The sequence below is a fragment of the Taudactylus pleione genome, unplaced genomic scaffold, assembly GCF_031769625.1.
Source record: "Taudactylus pleione unplaced genomic scaffold, aTauple2 ptg000140l, whole genome shotgun sequence".
NCBI lineage: Eukaryota > Metazoa > Chordata > Amphibia > Anura > Myobatrachidae > Taudactylus > Taudactylus pleione.
Window position 1 is genome coordinate 1,054,673 of NW_028284542.1, and position 19,766 is coordinate 1,074,438.

General features: G+C 46.3%; 1 pseudogene; it reads right to left on the reverse strand.

Moving 5' to 3' along the window:
- LOC148522736 (antizyme inhibitor 2-like) overlaps positions 1–19,766 on the reverse strand; it is a 77,117-nt pseudogene that overhangs the window by 20,808 nt on the left and 36,543 nt on the right.

The window sequence follows — 19,766 nt, forward strand, 5'->3', positions numbered from 1 at the left end:
ATCAACTCTGATCAGGAGTTTCCATTACTTTTAAACACGACAACACTGTGGTACAATGATATCACCAACTTTAAACGAAATGCTCCCCGGCATTTTCTTACCAGGAAGACCGGCAAATACACATTTTCACAATCACACTGAGGTAAAAGCATTCAATATTCCCCACCCATTCACCTGTACTAGCAGGTATGTAGGTATGCAGCTATATCGGGAAGCTCACAAGCCAATTTAAGACGTAAATGGCACATCACATGTCCAGTATCAGACAGGCCATAGAAGGAGAATCTTGTCAGCGACCTATTGCAAAACACTTCAGGAGCCAAAAACATGGACTGGCAGCTTTACAGTACAATATTGCAATAAAGAATAATAATGACAGCGCATAATCGTGTAATGCAGCCCCTGAGGGGAATGGAAGACTTCACTAAATCTTCAAATGGTCAAACTTGTACAAAAAAAACTTCCTCTCAAATGTTGCAAAATCACAATAAATCAGTCCTTGCATCTCAATGTTTCTTTGTATCTGAATGAGGTCTTTTCAATTATCTTTTGAGGATATATACTTTCTGCATATAGATAGGGATATTTCAGATAAAGGGCCTGATTCAGAGCCGGACGCTCTGACCAGAGCGCTCGCTCTGAATCAGGGCCCTCCTCCATGAAAATGGAGTGGCCTCCTGGCCGCTCGTATAGCTGTGGGTGACCACCCACAGCATATGCGAGCAGCCAAAAAGATGGTCGCGATGGTCTTGACCATCGGACTTGCGATGGAGACCCTGCGGTAGGGTCTCGCTGCCACAAGCTCTGGAGTGATTTTGGCTCTATCAGAGTCAAAATCACTCCCACTGACATCACTAGTGATGTTAGTGGGGCCGGCTCCAGACGGTAGGCGTTCCCATGGGAACGCCTCCGTCTGGCAGGCACGCCCCCGGCACGCCCACCAAAGGGGGCGTGCTGTCAATCAACATCGACAGCACGCCCCCTTTGGTGTAAGACCCGGAGCGATGGAAAGCCGTCGCTCCCCGGGTCTCGCGCATGCGCACGACGGAGCTCCCTCCGTCATGCGCATGCGCAGTGGGGGACATCGACCCGCTTGCGAGCGTACTGCTGCTCGCGAGCGGGTCTGAATGACCCCCAAAGTCCACTCTTCAAAAAACTCCTCAACAACTCAGGTAAAAAAGAAAAACACAGAACACAGAACCTGATTCAGACCCGCTCACTAAGATGTGTTCGCACGCAGCCAGCCGATTGTTAGCATTCTGCGTATGTATACGCATCGCAGTGCGAGAGATCGGGAAGTGTTCACTTGCTGCGCATAGACAACCCAGCAGAGTGAGTGACAGGAGAAGCCGTTTGTGGGGGGTGACAGGGGCTGGCCGCTAGAAACAGGGGAGTGGAGATGCGAACGCAGGCGTGTCTGAGCGTCTCAATGCCGTTTCGGAGGCGTGCATAATTAAGAGGCAGCGTCATAGTACACGTCACCTGGTTGAAATTTACACTGAAGTGCTCGCAGTGCGGTAGGGTATGGTCAGCCACAAGTTCTGTGATCGCATCCGATGGTACTCGATGTTACCGATGGTACTCGATGTTACCGATGGTTGCATACACTTCCTGGAGATGACGTGCACAAGTGGGCGTCTTAAGACAGGCTGGTGGGCGTCTGCATACACAATGCGATCACACACTGAGACATAGTGGGCATGCTAATGCCTTGATGTGCGATCGCCCGCCTTGCTGAATTTGCATGCGCATCTAAAGAGCGGGTCTGAATCAGGCCCATAGTGCAATATAGCCCCCCCAAAAAAATTAGAATAAAATGTATCCAGACATCGCACTCACATGTAAACAAACTTTAAAAGCATATAACCCCAATGGGTATAAATAAGTTGTAAACTCGCCCCTTTCATCAATGGGTTACCTCCCAGATCGAATTGGGTTTGAGGCTCAGAGTCCCAGGAACCTCCTTCTTAGGGCAGCAATTAAAGATGATGGCAGCGGTTATCCAAATGCAGTAGCTCACTCTAGGCACCGTGCTAGCCAGATGAGGCTAGCATAAAAAAACTCAGAGGGCCAGACCAAATGATTCCGCGGGCCTTATACGGCCCCCGGGCCTAAGGTTCCCCATCCATGATCTAGAGACAGCAGGAAGTACAAGGAATACTAGCTGGAAGTATCGTCCAGTTCATCAAGTCAAGACTGCCTGTGTCTGCACTCTGGACCATACTTCCAGCTAGTATTCCTTGTGCCTCCTGTTTCTTAGCCTGAACTGCTCGCATGATTGCGGTAGGAAAATCCAACCACAAGTACTGCGAGCAGTTCATACGCCTTTCGATGTACTCGATTAATCTAATAAATAGCGGAGATGACATAGGATGCGAGCGGCCAGGGGGAGTTTTTTACAAAATAGCGAACGCATGTTTCGTTCGCTCGTTCAGACATAGAGGCGTCAACAGACCGCAAAGAGCGAGAGCTCTATTTAAATATCCGGCCCCTTTTTCTGAACGAGCGAGCGCAAATAGCGTCCGGCTCTGAATCAGGCCCTCAATTCCAAATACTTTTCGCCGATGCAGATAGTCAATGCAATGGACCCGGCTAAAAATTTTCGCCTATGAATAGCAGGCGGAAAAAAGTGCAGAATTGGGGTGTTGAGGTGTAAACGTCGGAAAAACACCCAGCACCCTTGGGACAGCCTCCCAAAAGTAAAATGTGTCAAAAAAAATGTTTCAAAAACACTTCAGAACACCCCAAAAGAGTACTTTCATTTTGGGAGTGAAAAATACCAAAGTTGGGGGACACACTTAAAAACTAGCGAAATAGAATCCAGGGGGTCCCCAAATGTGCCCCAGGTGTTTTTCAGTTTGCAGGTGCTTGTGACAGGTGGATTTTTCACGATTTTTTAAACTTTACTTTAGCAACTTTAAAATATGCTACCCCCCATTTTCATGTACCCCCATGTCAGTGCAACTTTTGGGAGGTCTCAGGCAGATTAAACCATTTTGGACACGACTTTCCACCTGTTCAAGTTTCGCCAGGTGATGTTTTTGCGTAATTCAAATTGAATACGGGGAATCGCGGGTGTTCGCCCGAAAAGTTTTCGCACCCAATACACGCGATATAGGTGAAAAGTCCGCCAGGTGAAAAAGTATCGTGGGGTGCGAATCACATTGAATACAGGCCTAAGGCCCTGATTCAGAGCTGGACGCTCTGACCAGAGTGCTCGCTCTGAATCAGGGCCCTCCTCCATTAAAATGGAGCGTCCTCCTGGACGCTCGTATAGCTGTGGGTCACCACCCACAGCATATACGAGCGTGCAAAAAGATGGTCGTGATGGTCTTGACCATCGCGACCATCGAACTTGCGAGGGAAACCCTGAGGTCGGGTTTCCCAGCCACAAGCCCTGGAGTGATTTTGGCTCTATCAGAGCCAAAATCACTCCCACTGACATCACTAGTGATGTCAGTGGGGCCGGCATCAGATGGTAGGCGTTCCCATGGGAACGCCTCCGTCTGGCAGGCACGCCCCCGGCACGCCCACCAAAGGGGGCGTGCTGTCAATCAACATCGACAGCACGCCCCCTTTGGTGCGAGACCCCGAGCGATGGAAAGCCCGTCGCTCGCCGGGTCTCGCGCATGCGCACCACGGAGCTCCCTCCGTCGTGCGCATGCGCAGTGGGGAACATCGACCCACTTGCGAGCGTACTGCCGCTCGTGAGTGGGTCTGAATGACCCCCTAAGTCCGAAAAGCTTTATGCCTGGTGAGCTACTGCATTTGGATAACTGCTGCCATCATCGAACCCTGTATTCTGTGTTTTTCTTTTTTTATCTGAGTTATAAGTAATTTTTTGAAGAGTGGATTTTATCTGAAATATCCCTATCTATATGGAGAAAATATATATGCTCAAAAGATATTGTAAAGACCTCATCCAGATACAAAGAAACATTGAGATGTAAGGACTGATTTATTGTGTTTTTATGTGATTTTGCGCCATTTCAGAGGAAGTTTTTTCGTACAAGCTTTACAGTACAAGACAAATGTGGTTCTATCTCCCTCGTACAGGGCCTGATTCAGAGCCGGTCACAAAAAGCATGTTTTTTCTAAACCGGCCTCCTGGCCGCTCGCATAGCTGTGGGTGACCACCCACAGCTATGCGAGCGGCCAGGTGATGGTCACGATGGTCGCGACCATCGGGCTTGCGACGAGACACTTGTGGTAGGGTCTCATTCCCACAAGCCCCAGTGAGCTTCTGGCTCTAATAGAGCTGAAAGCTCACCACTGACATCACTCGTGATGTCACTGGGGCCGCCCCCAAACGGCAGGCGTTCCTTCGGGAACACCTCCTTTTGGCAAGCCACCCCCCCCGACCCGCCTACCAAAGGGGGCGAGCTGTCGATCAACAACGACAGCCGCCCCTTTTGGATACAAGCGCCAGAGCGAGTGATTTCTCGCTCAATCTGGGGGTCGCGCACGCCGTGGCCATCAACCCGCTTGCGAGCGGGTCTGAATCAGGCCCATAGTTCAATGGGACTTTCACATAACAGTTTAATGTAGGTTGTGTCCACGCTGCACACCGTGCACCCAGGGTCCCTCCTCCTCCGCGGTGCCATCTGCCCAGTGACATCTTAGAGGAGATGGTGCTGCACAGTGAAAGCAAAGACTCTGGCACAATACTAGAGTTTTGCTCTGTTGTGTGCATGCACCATCTTCCTAAATATTACAGGGAAAATGGCGATGCGGAGGAGGGGGCACCCACTTCCTGGCACAATAGAAGATGCAGTGGAGCTGGGAGGCTCCGCTGCACAGAGGCCCCCTCTGGCGTTAATGGGACCCTAAATGGCGTGTTATATTGGTCCAATCGTGTCTGTTAGAGGAGGTTTCTGGGTACTCAGAAACCCCCCCTGTGTGTGCTACTGATATTCATAGATATTCAAAGAGTTATTTGCAGTGGTATGGTAAAAAGTGTGATCAATTTTAAGTGATAACTTTTTTTATTCTTAATAACTTGTAAACATTAAAATGTCATGGCCTCTTGTAGGATAGAGCGCAAAAGGGCATTAACCTGCATACGATGGACACATCACAAAATGCATATACTCTACAACACTAGCATATGCTCCAGGTTTACCTCTGCCAATTGTAGAGAATTTTGTTAGTAGCAATTATGAAAGTTGCATTACCCTATTTGTACACAATATAATTCATGAATTAACTAACTAGATAGCTATACTGGTCATTGCCGTCATTAGTGCTTCTCATTAAACAAGTATACCTGCAGCTGTAGCCAGGAAGAGGTGCGCCTCCGGACAGATGTGCAGCTATTTACAACCTGTTCTACGACAATTTTTCCAGACAGTCACTAAACTCATCAACGAAAGTCACAAAGATCCAGGATACATTCCTAGCGGTTACTTACTGACCTTTCACATAATCCTCTTTCTTTGTTATTATATTGAGGGCACCAATAATAGCAGAGCAAATGTAATATCTCCCGGGCTCTGCAATGACTTCTACATCCTCCGTACTAGGAAAGTACTGATCCAGCGATTCAACTATCACAGCAGCAAACTGGAAACAGAAAAGGAAATGTGGTTTAATCTGTGAGTTTCTGAGCTGCCAACATATATTATCCCAATATAGATTACATATATTCCTTGTATATCTGTGTAATCTTTTAGGTGTACCGTATTTTCATGCATAACAGTTTTTTCCCCTATGCAGTGTATAGAAAGGTGCAGCGTTTATGATGGATTTTCATTGTGAGCAGAAATCGGTTGCCTCTGCCCTGTGCTCCTGCTTTCCTGCTCCCCCTGTAACTGATCACAGTGACCTCTGCCCTGTGCCCCTGCTTTCATACTTCCCCTGTAACCAGTCACAGTGACCTCTGCCCTGTGCTCCTGCTTTCCTGCTCCCCCTGTAACTAGTCACAGTGACCTCTTTCCTGTGCTCCTGCTTTCCTGCTCCCCCTGTAACTGGTCACAGTGACCTCTGCCCTGTGCCCCTGCTTTCCTGCTTCCCCAGTAACTAGTCATAGTGACCTCTGTCCTGTGCTCCCAGACCGTCCAACATGACCCATTCTATTAGGTACAAAATGCTCTGCTCCTGGACTTCCCTCCTAATGTATGATTGCAGACACCTGCGGTGAAACACCTGTCTCATCAATTACCTAGCTCAACACAGGTGACTGCAATCATTAATTAGGTGGTAAGTCCAGGAGCAGAGAATTTTGTACCTGATGGAATGGGTCATGGAGGGTAGGTGCTCCTGCTTTCCTGCTTCCCCTGTAACTGGTCACAGTGACCTCTGCCCTGGGCTCCTGCTTTCCTGCTTCCCCTGTAACCGGTCACAGTGACCTCTGTCCTGTGCTCCTGCTTTCCTGCTCCCCCTGTAACCGGTCACAGTGACCTCTGTCCTGTGCTCCTGCTTTCCAGCTCCCCCTTGAACCGGTCACAGTGACCTCTGCCCTGGGCTCCTGCTTTCCTGCTCCCCCTGTAACCGGTCACAGTGACCTCTGCCCTGTGCTCCTGCTTTCCTGCTCCCCCTGTAACTAGTCACAGTGACCTCTGCCCTGTGCTCCTGCTTTCCTGCTCCCCCTGTAACCGCTCACAGTGACTTCTGCCCTGTGTTCCCACTTTCTTGCTCCCCCTGTAACCGGTCACAGTGACCTCTGCCCTGTGCTCCTGCTTTCCTGCTCCCCCTGTAACTAGTCACAGTGACCTCTGCCCTGTGTTCCCACTTTCCTGCTCCCCCTGTAACCGCTCACAGTGACCTCTGTCCTGTGCTCCTGCTTTCCTGCTCCTCCTGTAACCAGTCACAGTGACCTTTGCCCTGTGTTCCCACTTTCTTGTTCCCCCTGTAACCAGTCACAGTGACCTCTGTCCTGTGCTCCTGCTTTCCTGCTCCCCCTGTAACAGCTCACAGTGACCTCTGCCCTGTGCTCCTGCTTTCCTGCTCCCCCTGTAACCGGTCACAGTGACCTCTGCCCTGTGCTCCTGCTTTCCTGCTCCTTCTGTAACCAGTCACAGTGACCTTTGCCCTGTGTTCCCACTTTCTTGTTCCCCCTGTAACCAGTCACAGTGACCTCTGTCCTGTGCTCCTGCTTTCCTGCTCCCCCTGTAACAGCTCACAGTGACCTCTGCCCTGTGCTCCTGCTTTCCTGCTCCCCCTGTAACTAGTCACAGTGACCTCTGCTCTGTGTTCCCACTTTCTTGCTCCCCCTCTACTGGCTCATAGTGACCTTTGGCAAAGTTTTATCTTGAAGAACAATATAAAGGAAAAAACTCCTTTTTGAGGGGAATCTTTTTTATACCAGACAAATAGTGAAAGCATACCTTTTATTAATCTATTGATATAAAATAAGGTCAAACAAAGCAAAGCAAACAAAGATTTTGTGTGTTAGGTGACACACGAGGTGTCCCTGTGATGTTGACATAATAAAACAAGTATTAAATGTGTTTATACAAAAATCAATAAAAATTTCTCCCAGATAAATCCTGTGATTGGGAGAAGTGGCAAAATACAGATCTGCCTGAGCAAAAATTCACAAGTTTAATAAGTCACATATAGGAAATGTATCAAGTCAAATCAGTGGCGTTATATTAACACGGTATGGAATACAGACGGCTGAATAGCCGGCGGTTCTCATACCAATGCCGAAAGCCCGATCAGGTACAATCTTGAATGGGGCTGGTAAGTATCTTAACCCTCCTCTGTCCCCTCCCCCTCCCCTAACCCTTCCATGGTGGTGCCTAACCCTAAAACTCCAGGGGATGCCATACCTCCCCCTGGGGGTGCCTAACCCTCCCTCCCAGCAGCCTAACCCTAACACTCCCAGGGGGGTGCGTAACCCCAAGTCCCCCCGGTGGTGCCTAAACCTAACCCCCCCACACACCCACAGCTAACCACTAACAGTGCCCGGCTTACCTTTGTTCGAGATGCCGGCTGTCAGGATTTCGACATGGGGCTATAGGTAGGCGCCGGGACTTTGACGCCTATCTTTAGTCCCGGGTTGGTTTTCTATTGTCGGGATTCCGACGGCTGGCATCTCGGCCGCCGGTAGTCAAACTACATCCTGGTATCAACATAGAATTACCTTATTATGTGTGATGTATAAGGAAGCACACCAATAAATGCAAATTGCATCCAATAAGTCAGGCTTCCTGTTGAGCCCATCGGTGAAACGCGCATCCATGGAAGGAAGGGGGTCTCAGCGGTGCACAGCTGAACCTCTGTCAGCGTCTGGAAGCTTCTCTGTGATTTACACCCGCACATACTGCACTTCTCTTCAGGTACTGCTCTCTCCCTCAGATGCTCTCTCATGGTGTGAGAGTGTGTCCCAGGCAGCACTGCAATGTTATATACAACAGTGCGCTCTGGGCTACTCACATGCTGAAGCGGAAGCGTGTACTTTTCCTGCAAACCTCTCATCCAGGTACCGCTCTCTCATTTTGCAATCCATTGCCTAGCACAGTGTTTCCCAACCTCGGTCCCCAAGGTACCCCAACAGTCCAGGTATTAGTGATTTTCATGAGCACAGATGGTTAAATCAAAATAACTAAGGTACTAATTAAGACACCTGTGCTTAAGTATGGCTGTCTTTGAAACCTGGACTTTTAAGCTGGCCACACATCTAAAGATTATCTGACCAACCAGCCAACTAGTTGATTGATTGGAATGAAAATCTGGTAACATATTGGAGTAAATAATGATCAGCAATTTGCTCCTAAATGCCAGAAAATAGATGAAAATGGTCGTCAGACAAGTTTGCTAAATGTTTGATGTAAACAATTTGTTCAAACAACAGTTTTTGGCCATTTTCCGGCGTTTGGGAGCAAATTGCTGATTGACATTTGCTTTCATACCTTACCAGATTTTCATTCCAACCAATCAACTAGTTGGCTGGTTGGACAGATAATCTTTAGATGTGTGGCCAGCTAAAGTGTGCCTTCAGGACCGTGGTTGGGAACCCCTGGCCTAGCACATTGCAGGACTGTAGAAGTGGCGCACGGACTGTGTATTATTTCGGCTGTAACCTCTTTCATGATTTGCACCATAACGCAGTCTTAAAGAATTGCAATTACTGAGTGGCACATGCAGCTGGCTGAGGCAGATACTGTACAGTGTATGCTCCTGTTGCTAGTTCATTTTACATGTACTGACTTTCTTTTGAAATATCACATGCAAATAATGGACATGCTGTCAGCAATTGCTTAAATAGAAATTGTAATGAATTAATGTCATATATTGCCTACCTAATTTGATGCATTTAAAGTTTTTGTTGCAAAATGTATCTTTCCACCATTTTGTGCATGTACAGTATTGATTGGTTTATTGTTAAGTTAACGCACCCTACTGTACTTCAAAGTTTGAGGTGATATGTAATGAGTGACTGAATTAGGTGCAGAGTCAAAGACCTACTAATATCTGAGGTGTCACCATTTAAAGTATGTGCTTGTATTAATTGGGTTGGGTATGGGATGCCAGCGCTCGGGATTCCAGCGGTCAGAATCCCGATGCTGGCATCCTAATCCTCCTCCTCTCCCTACCACTAACCCTCCCTCCCAGATGCCTAAACCTAACCTCCCCCCCTAGTGCCGAAACCTAAATTCCCCCTCCCTACACCCTTAACCTAACCCTCCCCCTTAGTACCTAACTCTCCACCTAGTGCCTAACCCTCCCCCTAACCCCGCTACTTACCTTCGGGATGCCGGCGGTCGGGATTCTGATAGGTGTCGGTACTCAGAATCCCGACACCTATTATCCCGTATTAATATTAAATGTAATTTGCATTTACTTCTGTGCTTCCTTATACATCACAAAAAATAAAGTAATTCTATGTTGATACCAGCATAGAAATAAGTTGGGATTTTTTTGCGCTGCTCCTTCTTGGAGTTTGTGGTAAAATATAGTACCATACAGTACCTGCTGGGTTAAAGGATCAGACTTTTTTAAGCACCACTGGTACCTTATTTATGAAGGATTTTACCTGCTGTCACAGGATCGGACTTTAAGTACCACTGGTATTATATACGTTATACAGGATTTTATTTTAGTTTGTATGTCAGTACATTGTGATTTACACAAATAAAAACGGTTTTATCTGAAATACCTAGTCCATACACATATTTATCTGAGTTCGCCAGATAGCTATTTATTTCACTATGTTTTTTTTTTTGCAATCTGTTTTTATTCAAGGTTCCAAAGAGAAAACGTACAGATATACAGAGGCATGACAACGTCAACATATACGTTTCAAAATGTATACAAATTGGAAACCAGTTTTACGAAATTATATAAAAAACAATAATTATCTTGAATAACAAAAGGGAGATAAAATAAAAAAGAAAAAAATATAGAGGGATTATCAAGTAGGGGGGATAGGGGAGGGTCTTTTTGTATTAAAAGAGTAAGTTTAGCCAAATGTAAGGAAGCCGAAATATATTACGGGATAGAAACTGTTGGAAACATATAGGGCCTGATTCAGACCCACTCGCGAGCGGCTGTCCGCTCGCAAGTGGGTCGATGTTATGGACTGAGCATGCGCACGACGGAGGGAGCTCCGTCGTGCGCATGCGCCAGACGCGACGAGCGAAGGAAAGTCCTTCGCTCGTTGTGTCCGATCAAAGGGGGCGTGCTGTCAATGTTGATTGACAGCACACCCCCTTTGGTGGGCGTGCCGGGGGCGTGCCTCCCTGACGGGGGCGTTCCCACGGGAACGCCTCCCGTCAAAAGCCGGCCCACTGACATCACTAGTGATGTCAGTGGGAGTGATTTTGGCTCTGATAGAGCCAAAATCACTCCGGAGCTTGCGGTTGAAAACCTCAACCGCAGGCTCCGGCTCGCAAATTCGATGGTCGCGATGGTCTCGACCATCGCGGCCATCACAATGCACGCTCGTATAGCCTGTGGGTGGTGACCCACAGCTATACGAGCGTCCAGGAGGACGCTCCATGAAAATGGAGCCCGGCCCTCATTCAGAGCGTGCGCTCTGCTCAGAGCGTACGGCTCTGAATGAGGGCCATAGTTTTTATACTCCGCAGAGGTTTTGTATTCCAGCCATCGAAATCAGGTATTAGTGAAAGTAGAAGGTTTATTGGTGGAAAGGATTAGAAGATCCTCCATTGCCATATAATAATCAAGTCTCTGGAACTAGTCCTTACGGGTGGGTGGGTTACAGGAATTCCAAAAAGTTGGAATGACGGCCCTTGCTGCATTACTTAAATGGCGCAGCAAGGATATCTTGTAGCATCCCAATGAAGAATGTGAGTGATTAAGTAGCCAGAATGCTGGATCAATAGGGACAGAGGTGCCTAAAATTTGTTGTGAGGTGGAGAAGACCTCTGACCAGAATTTAGATATCCGGGGACAATCCCACCATATATGCTGCAATGAACCTGGGGCTATGAGGCATCTCCAGCAAGAGCTGGATTTTGTTGGGAACATGGCATGGAGTAGAGTAGGATGCCCATACCATCTCATTAAAATCTTATATTGGGTTTCCTTGATAGTCGAACAAGCCGAGCTACAGTGTGTCTTGAAAAAAATTGTTTGCCACTCTTGCTCTATGAGGGAAATACCCAAATCTAATTCCCATTTTTTAGCCCAAGGAGGTATAGAAGAGGAAGGGTTAGTCAGGAGTATCTGGTAAATCGCAGAAATTGTGTGGGAGGGATGAGTTGGTGAGATATAAAGTGTTTGCAGTGATTTTCAGTCTACCCGCGGAGGATAGAAAGTGGCGAACCTGTAGATACTTCCAGAAGTCGGACCGAGGTATCGACCACTTTTCCTGGAGTTCAATAAATGCTTTAACACCTGACACCAGCTGGCCAGTCTGAAAAAGGCCTTCCCGCACCCAATTAGGGAAATTAGTCAAATTAATACCAGGGTCAGGATTAGCCAGAAATTAAGTAAGAGGGCCAAAGCGTGAAGAAATGTGGGGTAGGTTTCTTACAGATTTCCAAATAGAAAGAGAAGGAGAAATTGTCGGATGAGAGATGCCTAATTTAGGAATAGAAGGAATCCAAGGTGTAAATTCAGGGGGGAGTTTCATGAAGCACCCTTCGAGAGCGACCCATTGCTTTACCTCTCTATATCTGGTGCATTCAAGGATTCTATTAAGATGAATAGTGTTGTAGTATGATTTGATGTCTGGAATTTGGAGACCACTCATTTGTTTTGGCCTAAACAGAAGATTACGTTTAGTCCAAGGTTTTTTCCTGGACCAAATAAATTGCTGTATTAAGATAATTTAGTGAACGAAACCAAGAATCTGGAATCTGAATGGATAGACACTGAAAGAGGTAAAGCAACTTGGGAAGCGTATTCATCTTTACCACATTAATTTTCCCCAACCAAGAGAGATGTTTCAAGTGCCAGCGGGAGTAATCCATTCGAATGGAGAAGAGGAGGGAGGACAAATTGGTGGCAAAAAGTTGCGACATGTTTTTAGTAATTTTAATCCCTAGATAGGTGATATGGAAGGGATGCCAAGGGAAAGGGAACGTGGACTGTAGATCTGAGATTACAGATGTGTGTGCAGACAGATTTAAAGCCCAAGATTTTGAGAAATTAATCTTGAAGTTGGACAACTGTCCAAAAGGTTCAAATTCATGCATCAAATGAGGCAAAGATGTCACCGGATGTGAAACAATGGCTAGTAGGTCATCACCAAATATGGCCAGTTTGTGTTCCTGCCCACCTGCTAGAATACCAGAAATATGGGGGTTAGCTCGTATAGATCTTGCTAATTCCTCCATGCAAAGGATGAAAATCAACGGCGATAGAGGGCAGCCTTGTTGCGTGCCATTGTGTATTTCACTATGTTGATACCAGCCCAATTTTTGAGTGTTGACATAACGCCACTTATTTGACTTGATACATTTCCTATGTGTGACTTGGGTTGTATATACGCACTGTTGTATATAACATTGCAGTGCTGCCGGGACACACTCTCACACCATGAGAGAGCATCTGAGGGAGAGAGCAGTACCTGGAGAGAGGTGCAGTGTGTGCGGGGGTAGATCACCGAGAAGCTTCCAGACGCAGACGGATGTTCAGCTGTGCACCGCTGAGAACCCCTTCCTTCCATGGATGCACGTTTTGCCGATGGGCATTTTCAACAGGAAGCCTGACTTATTGGATGCAATTTGCCTAAAATGGTGTGTTTCCTTATACATCACACATAATAAGGTAATTCTATGTTGATACCAGCCCAATTTTTGAGTGGTGATGTAACGCCACTGATGTGACTTGATACATTTCCTATATGTGACTTGAGTTGTACCCAAATATACTGTGTGAATTTTTACTCAATCATATCTATATTTCGCCACTTCTCCCAATCAGAGGATTCATCTGGGAGAATTTTTTATTGATTTTTGTATAAATACATTTAATATTTGTTTTTTTATGTCAACATACCAGGGACACCTTGTGTGTCACCTAACATGGAAACCTTTGTTTGCTCTCTACCTTATTTTATATCAAGAGATGAATAAAAGTTATGTTTTAACTATTTATCTGGAATGAAAAAAGAGTGCCCCCAAAAAAGGAGTTTTCTCCTTTATTTTGTTCTTCAAGATATATCTTTGCTTCATGTTCTGTATATGTTACCTTACTCCTGGGGAGCACTGCTAACTACTTATTGCAAGGAGTAATGCCCTAATATTTACGCTAATATGTAGGCTCAGATACATTCTATTTTGTGGAATCTTTTGTCCTGTGTCCCCTATGTACATTTTGTCATAGTGACCTCCCTGTGCTCCCGAACACCAAAACTTTGGGGTTCTGAGTCGAACCGAGTCTTGGCTCGGGTCCACTGTAAGAACTCGGATCTAAAAACTGAATCTCGGCTTTTGGATTGCTAAAAACAGCTAAAATCATGTAATTTGAACCTGTTTACATGCAATCCAAACCCCCAAGATTAGTCTTTTAAATCCGAGCTCTAAACTTACAGTGGACCCGAGCTGGGACTCGGTTCTACTTAGAATGCTAAAAGTGATCTAAGCCGGCACTCGATTCAATTCGAAACCTCAAAATTCAGGTGTGTTCAGTTTTTAAGAAAAACAAAAACACACATGAAAACTAGAGATGTGCCGTTTGCTTCTCCAGAAACTCGAATCCATCCAAATTTAGTGAATCCGGACAGATCCAAGTCATGGTTTTAGTCTTCTGAGTAGATCCAGATAATTCCTAGTAGCTATTCTGATCTTCCAGCGGTTCGGAATCCATATTCTAAATCCAAATTATCGGGTTTTGGATTGCAAAAATTACATGATTTTAGCTGTTTTTAAAAATTTAGCATTTAAAAAAAAATCTAGATCCAAAAACAAAACATTTGAAGGTGGTTTTGCAAAACCAAAACAAGTAGATAAATCCAGTTCCAAAACCAAAACACTGGGGTCAGTGCTAGAGATGAGCGGGTTCGGTTCCCTGAGAAACGAGGCAGATCCAAGTCGGCTTGGGTTTTCCCACCTGACTCGGATCTCAAAACGAGGCAAAATGCCATCATCTCACTGTCGGATTCTCGCGGGTTTTGGATTGTATAAAAGGTCCCACGATCGCCGCCATTTTTCATTCCGGCTGTGGAGAGTGAAGAGAGATGGGGCTGTGAAATTGATTGCGCTGTTGCTGACGCTGTGCATACTGTACAGGGGCTGGCTACTGTTGTTCTGTCCATAGGGGCTGGCTGGCTGTTGTCCATAGGGGCTGGTTGGCTGTTGTCCATATAGGGACTGGCTGGCTGTTGTCCTGTCCATAGGGACTGGCTGGCTGTTGTCCATGTAGGGGCTGGCTGGCTGTTGTCCTGTCCAAAGGGGCTAGCTGTTGTCCATAGGGGCTGGCTTGCTGTTGTCCTGTCCATAGGGGTTGGCTGGCTGTCATCCTGTCCATAGGGGCTAGCTGGCTGTTGTCCATGGGGGCAGGCTGGCTGTGCTGCTGTGTTGTCCAGGGGGTGCTCTGTCCATCAGGGGTGCTCTTCACCCCCAGTGTGAAAAAAATAAAAACAATTTTTTGTGTGTGCGTGTTAGCCACACTTACCAGCAGGGGTGCTGTGCTGCCTGTGTCTCATGTATCAAGAGCCCCCCCCCCAGTGTGAAAGTTAAAAAAAAAATTTTTGTGCGTGATAGCCACACCACCAGTGTGAAAAAAGAAAAACAATTTTTTGTTGCGTGTGGTTGGTTGTGTGCGTTAGCCGCGGCTTAGCTGCGCTATAATTGCTTGGTGACACTGCTGTAAGACCGCAGTGAGTATGGAGGACAGTCTCATGACAGAAGAGCAGGATCCACATACCAGTCTTGTAGCTGCCGGCAGCAGTCATGATAATGATGCAAGGCCGTCAACGTCATCTATGAAGGCTGATGCACCAGGGCTTAAGTCAGGCCAAAAAGTCAGGCTAAAAAAAAACTACTTTTACCCTGTTAAAGAAAAAAAAATCTAAAGTTAAGTTACCTTTAGAGAAACAAAAAATTGGCAATATGCCATTCACTACACGAAGTGGCAAAGAAAGTATAAGGCCTTGGCCTTTATTTATGACTGGTGGTTCTAGTGATGATTTAAGCCCCTCTGCTTGTAGGAGAGGTAGAAAAATAATTTAAATTGTTAAGACGAGTATGACACCGGAACCAACTGTGTGCTCCGAAAAATCACAAATCCCAGAGGAGAGTCCAAGGGTGTCCACGGTTGCCATGTGTGAGCCTGACCTTTCTAATACTGTACTTGAAGAAGATTCTCCTTCCATCATTTGTGTGCCCTCTGCAAATATGGGGATGAGCAGCACAAGTCAACATGCTGATGTAGAAATCGAGGATGCGTCTGTGGAATTGCACGAGGAGGATGAGGAGGATATTTATGTAGTTGGTGATAACAACAAGGATGATGAGGATGTTGATGCCTAGGATGTTTGTGTAAAAACTGTAAATCAGGCAACAGTTGTTGCCCATGGTGGGAAAAAATCCCATTGCCGGCATGCCTGGGTAAAGGACCAAAAAATCCACATCTCATGTTTGGAATCATTTCCACCCAAATCCGGACAACCTTTGCCAAGCCATTTGTAACCGTTGCCATGTAACAGTGAGTAGAGGTAAGGACCTTAACCATCTTGGAACCTCCTCCCTGTTACGTTACTTGCAGTGCATTCATCAAATTGGAAGGGGTATTGAAACTTTGGGGACAAAAAACTGAACAACAATCAGCCCAGTGTCACCTAGCTGCTCCCTTCTATCTGGATCCAAGCTCCTGCAATATCCACCACCAACACCTGCATTATCATCAACATCCTCATTCGTGATTGGAAGTAGTCCTGCTTCCAATATCATAAGGACTGACTCCACTCCTACCGGTTGTTCCTCAGAAGGATCCTTGAGTGCTACACCTGTTGCTGCTGCTGTTGCTATGAGTGGATCTTCATCCCAGAAGGGGACCAGGAAGAAGAACTCTTTTAGTAGTTCAACCAAACAATTGACTGTCACATAATCCTTTGCATTGGCCAAGTATGACAGCAATCACCCAGTTGCACAGCGGATTACTGACGCCATAACAGCTATGCTGGTATTAGATGTGCATCCAGTATTTGCCATTAATGCAGGTCCTGTGTCCCCGCTACCATGTCCCTTCTAGATTTCACTTCCCTAGAATAGCAATTCCCATTCTGTACAAGGACATTAAAGAAAACCTTATTAATGTCCGCAGACATGCCATTGTGCCCACTGCCCACTTAACCACAGATATGTGGACAAGTGGGACAGGGCAAACTAAAGATTACATGACTGTGACAGCCCACTGGGTAGGTGTATTGCCTCCAACAGTGCAAACAGCAGCATCAGCAACATCTAACAAATGCCAGCTCATTCAGAGGCAGGCTACTCTGTGTATCACCGGTTTCACTAAGAGGCATACCGCTGAGAACCTCTTAGAAAAACCCAGGGAAATCATTGCAAAATGGCTTAAACCACTTGGACTCTCCTCGGGATTTGTGGTTTCTGACAATGCCAGCAATATTGTGCGAGCATTACATGTGGGCAAATTCGAACACATCCCATGTGTTGCTCACACAATTAATTTGGTGGTGCAACATTTTTTAAAAAAATGACAGCGGCGTGCAGGAGATGCTCTCAGTGGCCCAAAAGATTTCAGGACATTTTCGACATTCAGCAACTGCGTGTCAAAGATTGCAGCACTGCCAAATACTGTTGAATTTGCCCTGCCATCAGCTTAAGCAAGAGGTAGTAACTAGATGGAATTCTACCCTTTATATGCTTCAGCGGATGGAGGAGCAGCAAAAGGCCATCCAAGGCTACACTACGGCCTCTGACATAGGGAAAGGAGCGGGAATGCACCTTAGTCAAACGCAGTGGAGGATAATTTCCGTGTTGTGGACGGTTCTCAAACCCTTTGAACTTGCCACATGTGAAGTTAGTTCAGACACTGCCAGCTTGAGTCAGGTCATTCCACTCATCAGACTTTTGCAAAGCAGCTGGAGAAACTGAAGGAGGAGCTGAAATGGAGTAATTCCACTAAGTATGTCGGATATGTAGATCAAGCCCTTCATTCACCACGCCAGGATCCAAGGGTCGTCAATCTCTTGAAATCAGATAACTATATTTTGGCGACAATACTTGATCCTAGGTTGGGTCATACCTTGTGTCTTTCTTTCTGATGGACATAAATATGAAAAGATGCAAAGAGCTGGTGGTGAAAAAATTGTCAGCTCAAGTGGAACGTGACACGGCAGCATCTCCTTCAGTTTCTACAGCTGCCAGGAAAAAACAAAATTTTCCTAAGAGACCCACTGCTGGTGGTGATGTATATCAGTCAGCAAAACCTAATGACATCTGGTTGGGTCTGAAAGAACTGACTACAATGAGTGACATGTCTACCGTGACTTTGTCTGATACGGTCACCATTCAGAGAATGGTGGATGATTATTTTAGGGATAGCATCCAAATAGGCATGTCACTCAGTCCCTTTCACTACTGGCAGGAAAAAGAGGCAATTTGGAGTCCCTTACACACACTGGCTTTGCTTTACTTAAGTTGCCCACCCTCCAGTGTGTACTCTGAAAGAGTTTTCAGCGCAGCCGGGAACCTTGTCAGTGATCGGCATAGGAGATTACTTCCCCAAAATGTGGAAAAGATGATGTTCATCAAAATTAATTACAAATTCCACGAGGAAGACCTTTACCAGCACTTAAGTAAAAAAAATACAGAGGCGCCTGTAATGGTGGATTCCAGTGGGGACAAATTAATATAGTGTGAAGAAGAGGATGTACACACTGATGGGGATGATGATGATGACATCTAATCTAATGTATTGTAAAGCCAGTTTGTGTATGGGATCATTGCCACCAATGTCCAATGCACATTGACAGCTTGTTTTGTGGGGGGGGTCCAAACAAACCAATCATTTCAGCCACAAGTGGCAGTCCCTGTCACTGAAGTGATTGGTTTGTCTGTGAATATCCTGTTTCATTTATACAACATAATTGTGGGTGGGAGGGCCCAAGGACAATTCCATCTTGCACCTGTTTCCTTTCCATTATGTGCTGTTTGGGGCATTGCTGCCTGACAGTTTTAATGTTATGGTTTATGAATGTCCAGAAATTATAATAGCCACAGACAGAATCTCCTGCATGCCCCTTTCATTTTTTTTAAAGAAAATTCTAAACCAACTGCTGCTTGTTGTGTCAACTCGGCGGGACAAGTCGCACAACAGTGACATTCAGCCAAGGGTTCTAAGCCCTCAAGGCTGCTACACAACCCAAAGGCTGCATCCTGCTTCACGACCCAAAGGCCACCTGTTGTCATTCCTCACCAGCCCTCAAGGCTATAACAGCCGCAACTTGCCAAGAGTTCCAGCCCTCAAGGCTGTTGCAGAACTGGTTCCTTCCTAATTATAGCTCTGTATTCCACTACTACTCAGCCTAGAGGCTGCATCAACAATTAACTATCAACTATCAATTCTTCAGCCAGTGGCTGCACCAATTATCAAGTATCAACTCTTCTTACTCATTATCCCTACGCCGGGAGCCCGACGCCCCACATACTGAACAAAGGAAAGCCGGACGGCGGACAGCCGCTTTAGATTAGGGGCTCCCGGGGTGAACTTAGGGTTAGGCACCCCCCGGGAGGGTTAGGCTAGGATAAGGGGGGGTTAGGGTTAGGCACCCCCAGGTGAAGATTAGGGTTAGGCACCCCCACCGGGATGGTTAGGTTTAGGCTTCGGGGAAGGGGGGTTAGGTTTAGGCACTTACAGGTGGGGTTAGGGTTAGCACTTGGGGGGGAGGTTAGGGTTAGGCACCTCTAAGAGAGGGTTAGGGTTAGGGGGGGTAGGTTTAGTAATAGTAAAAAATACTCACCTGTCGGGATCTTCTGTTGCCGGGTTTCTGGCATCGGGATTTGAACATACGTCCGGCTGATTTCATTCCGATCCCAGTGGCTGCACCAATTATCAAGTATCAACTCTTCTTACTTCAGCCAGTGGCTGCACCAACTATCAACTATCAGTTCTTCAATCCTCAAGGGGTACCCCAACCATCATCTTTGCACAGTCCTCAACTCTATTTATCACTCAGTTTTGAGCCAGCTACTGTAGCTGGATGCAATCTTTAGCTGTTTTTATGATTTTTTAAGAAAAAATCCAGATCCAAAACCAAAAACAAAAAACAAAACATGGAGGTGAGGTTTTGCAAAACCAATCCAGATCCAAAACCAGGGGAGATCCAGATCCAAAACCAAAACACGGGGGTCGGCGCACATCTCTAGTCAGTGCACATCTCT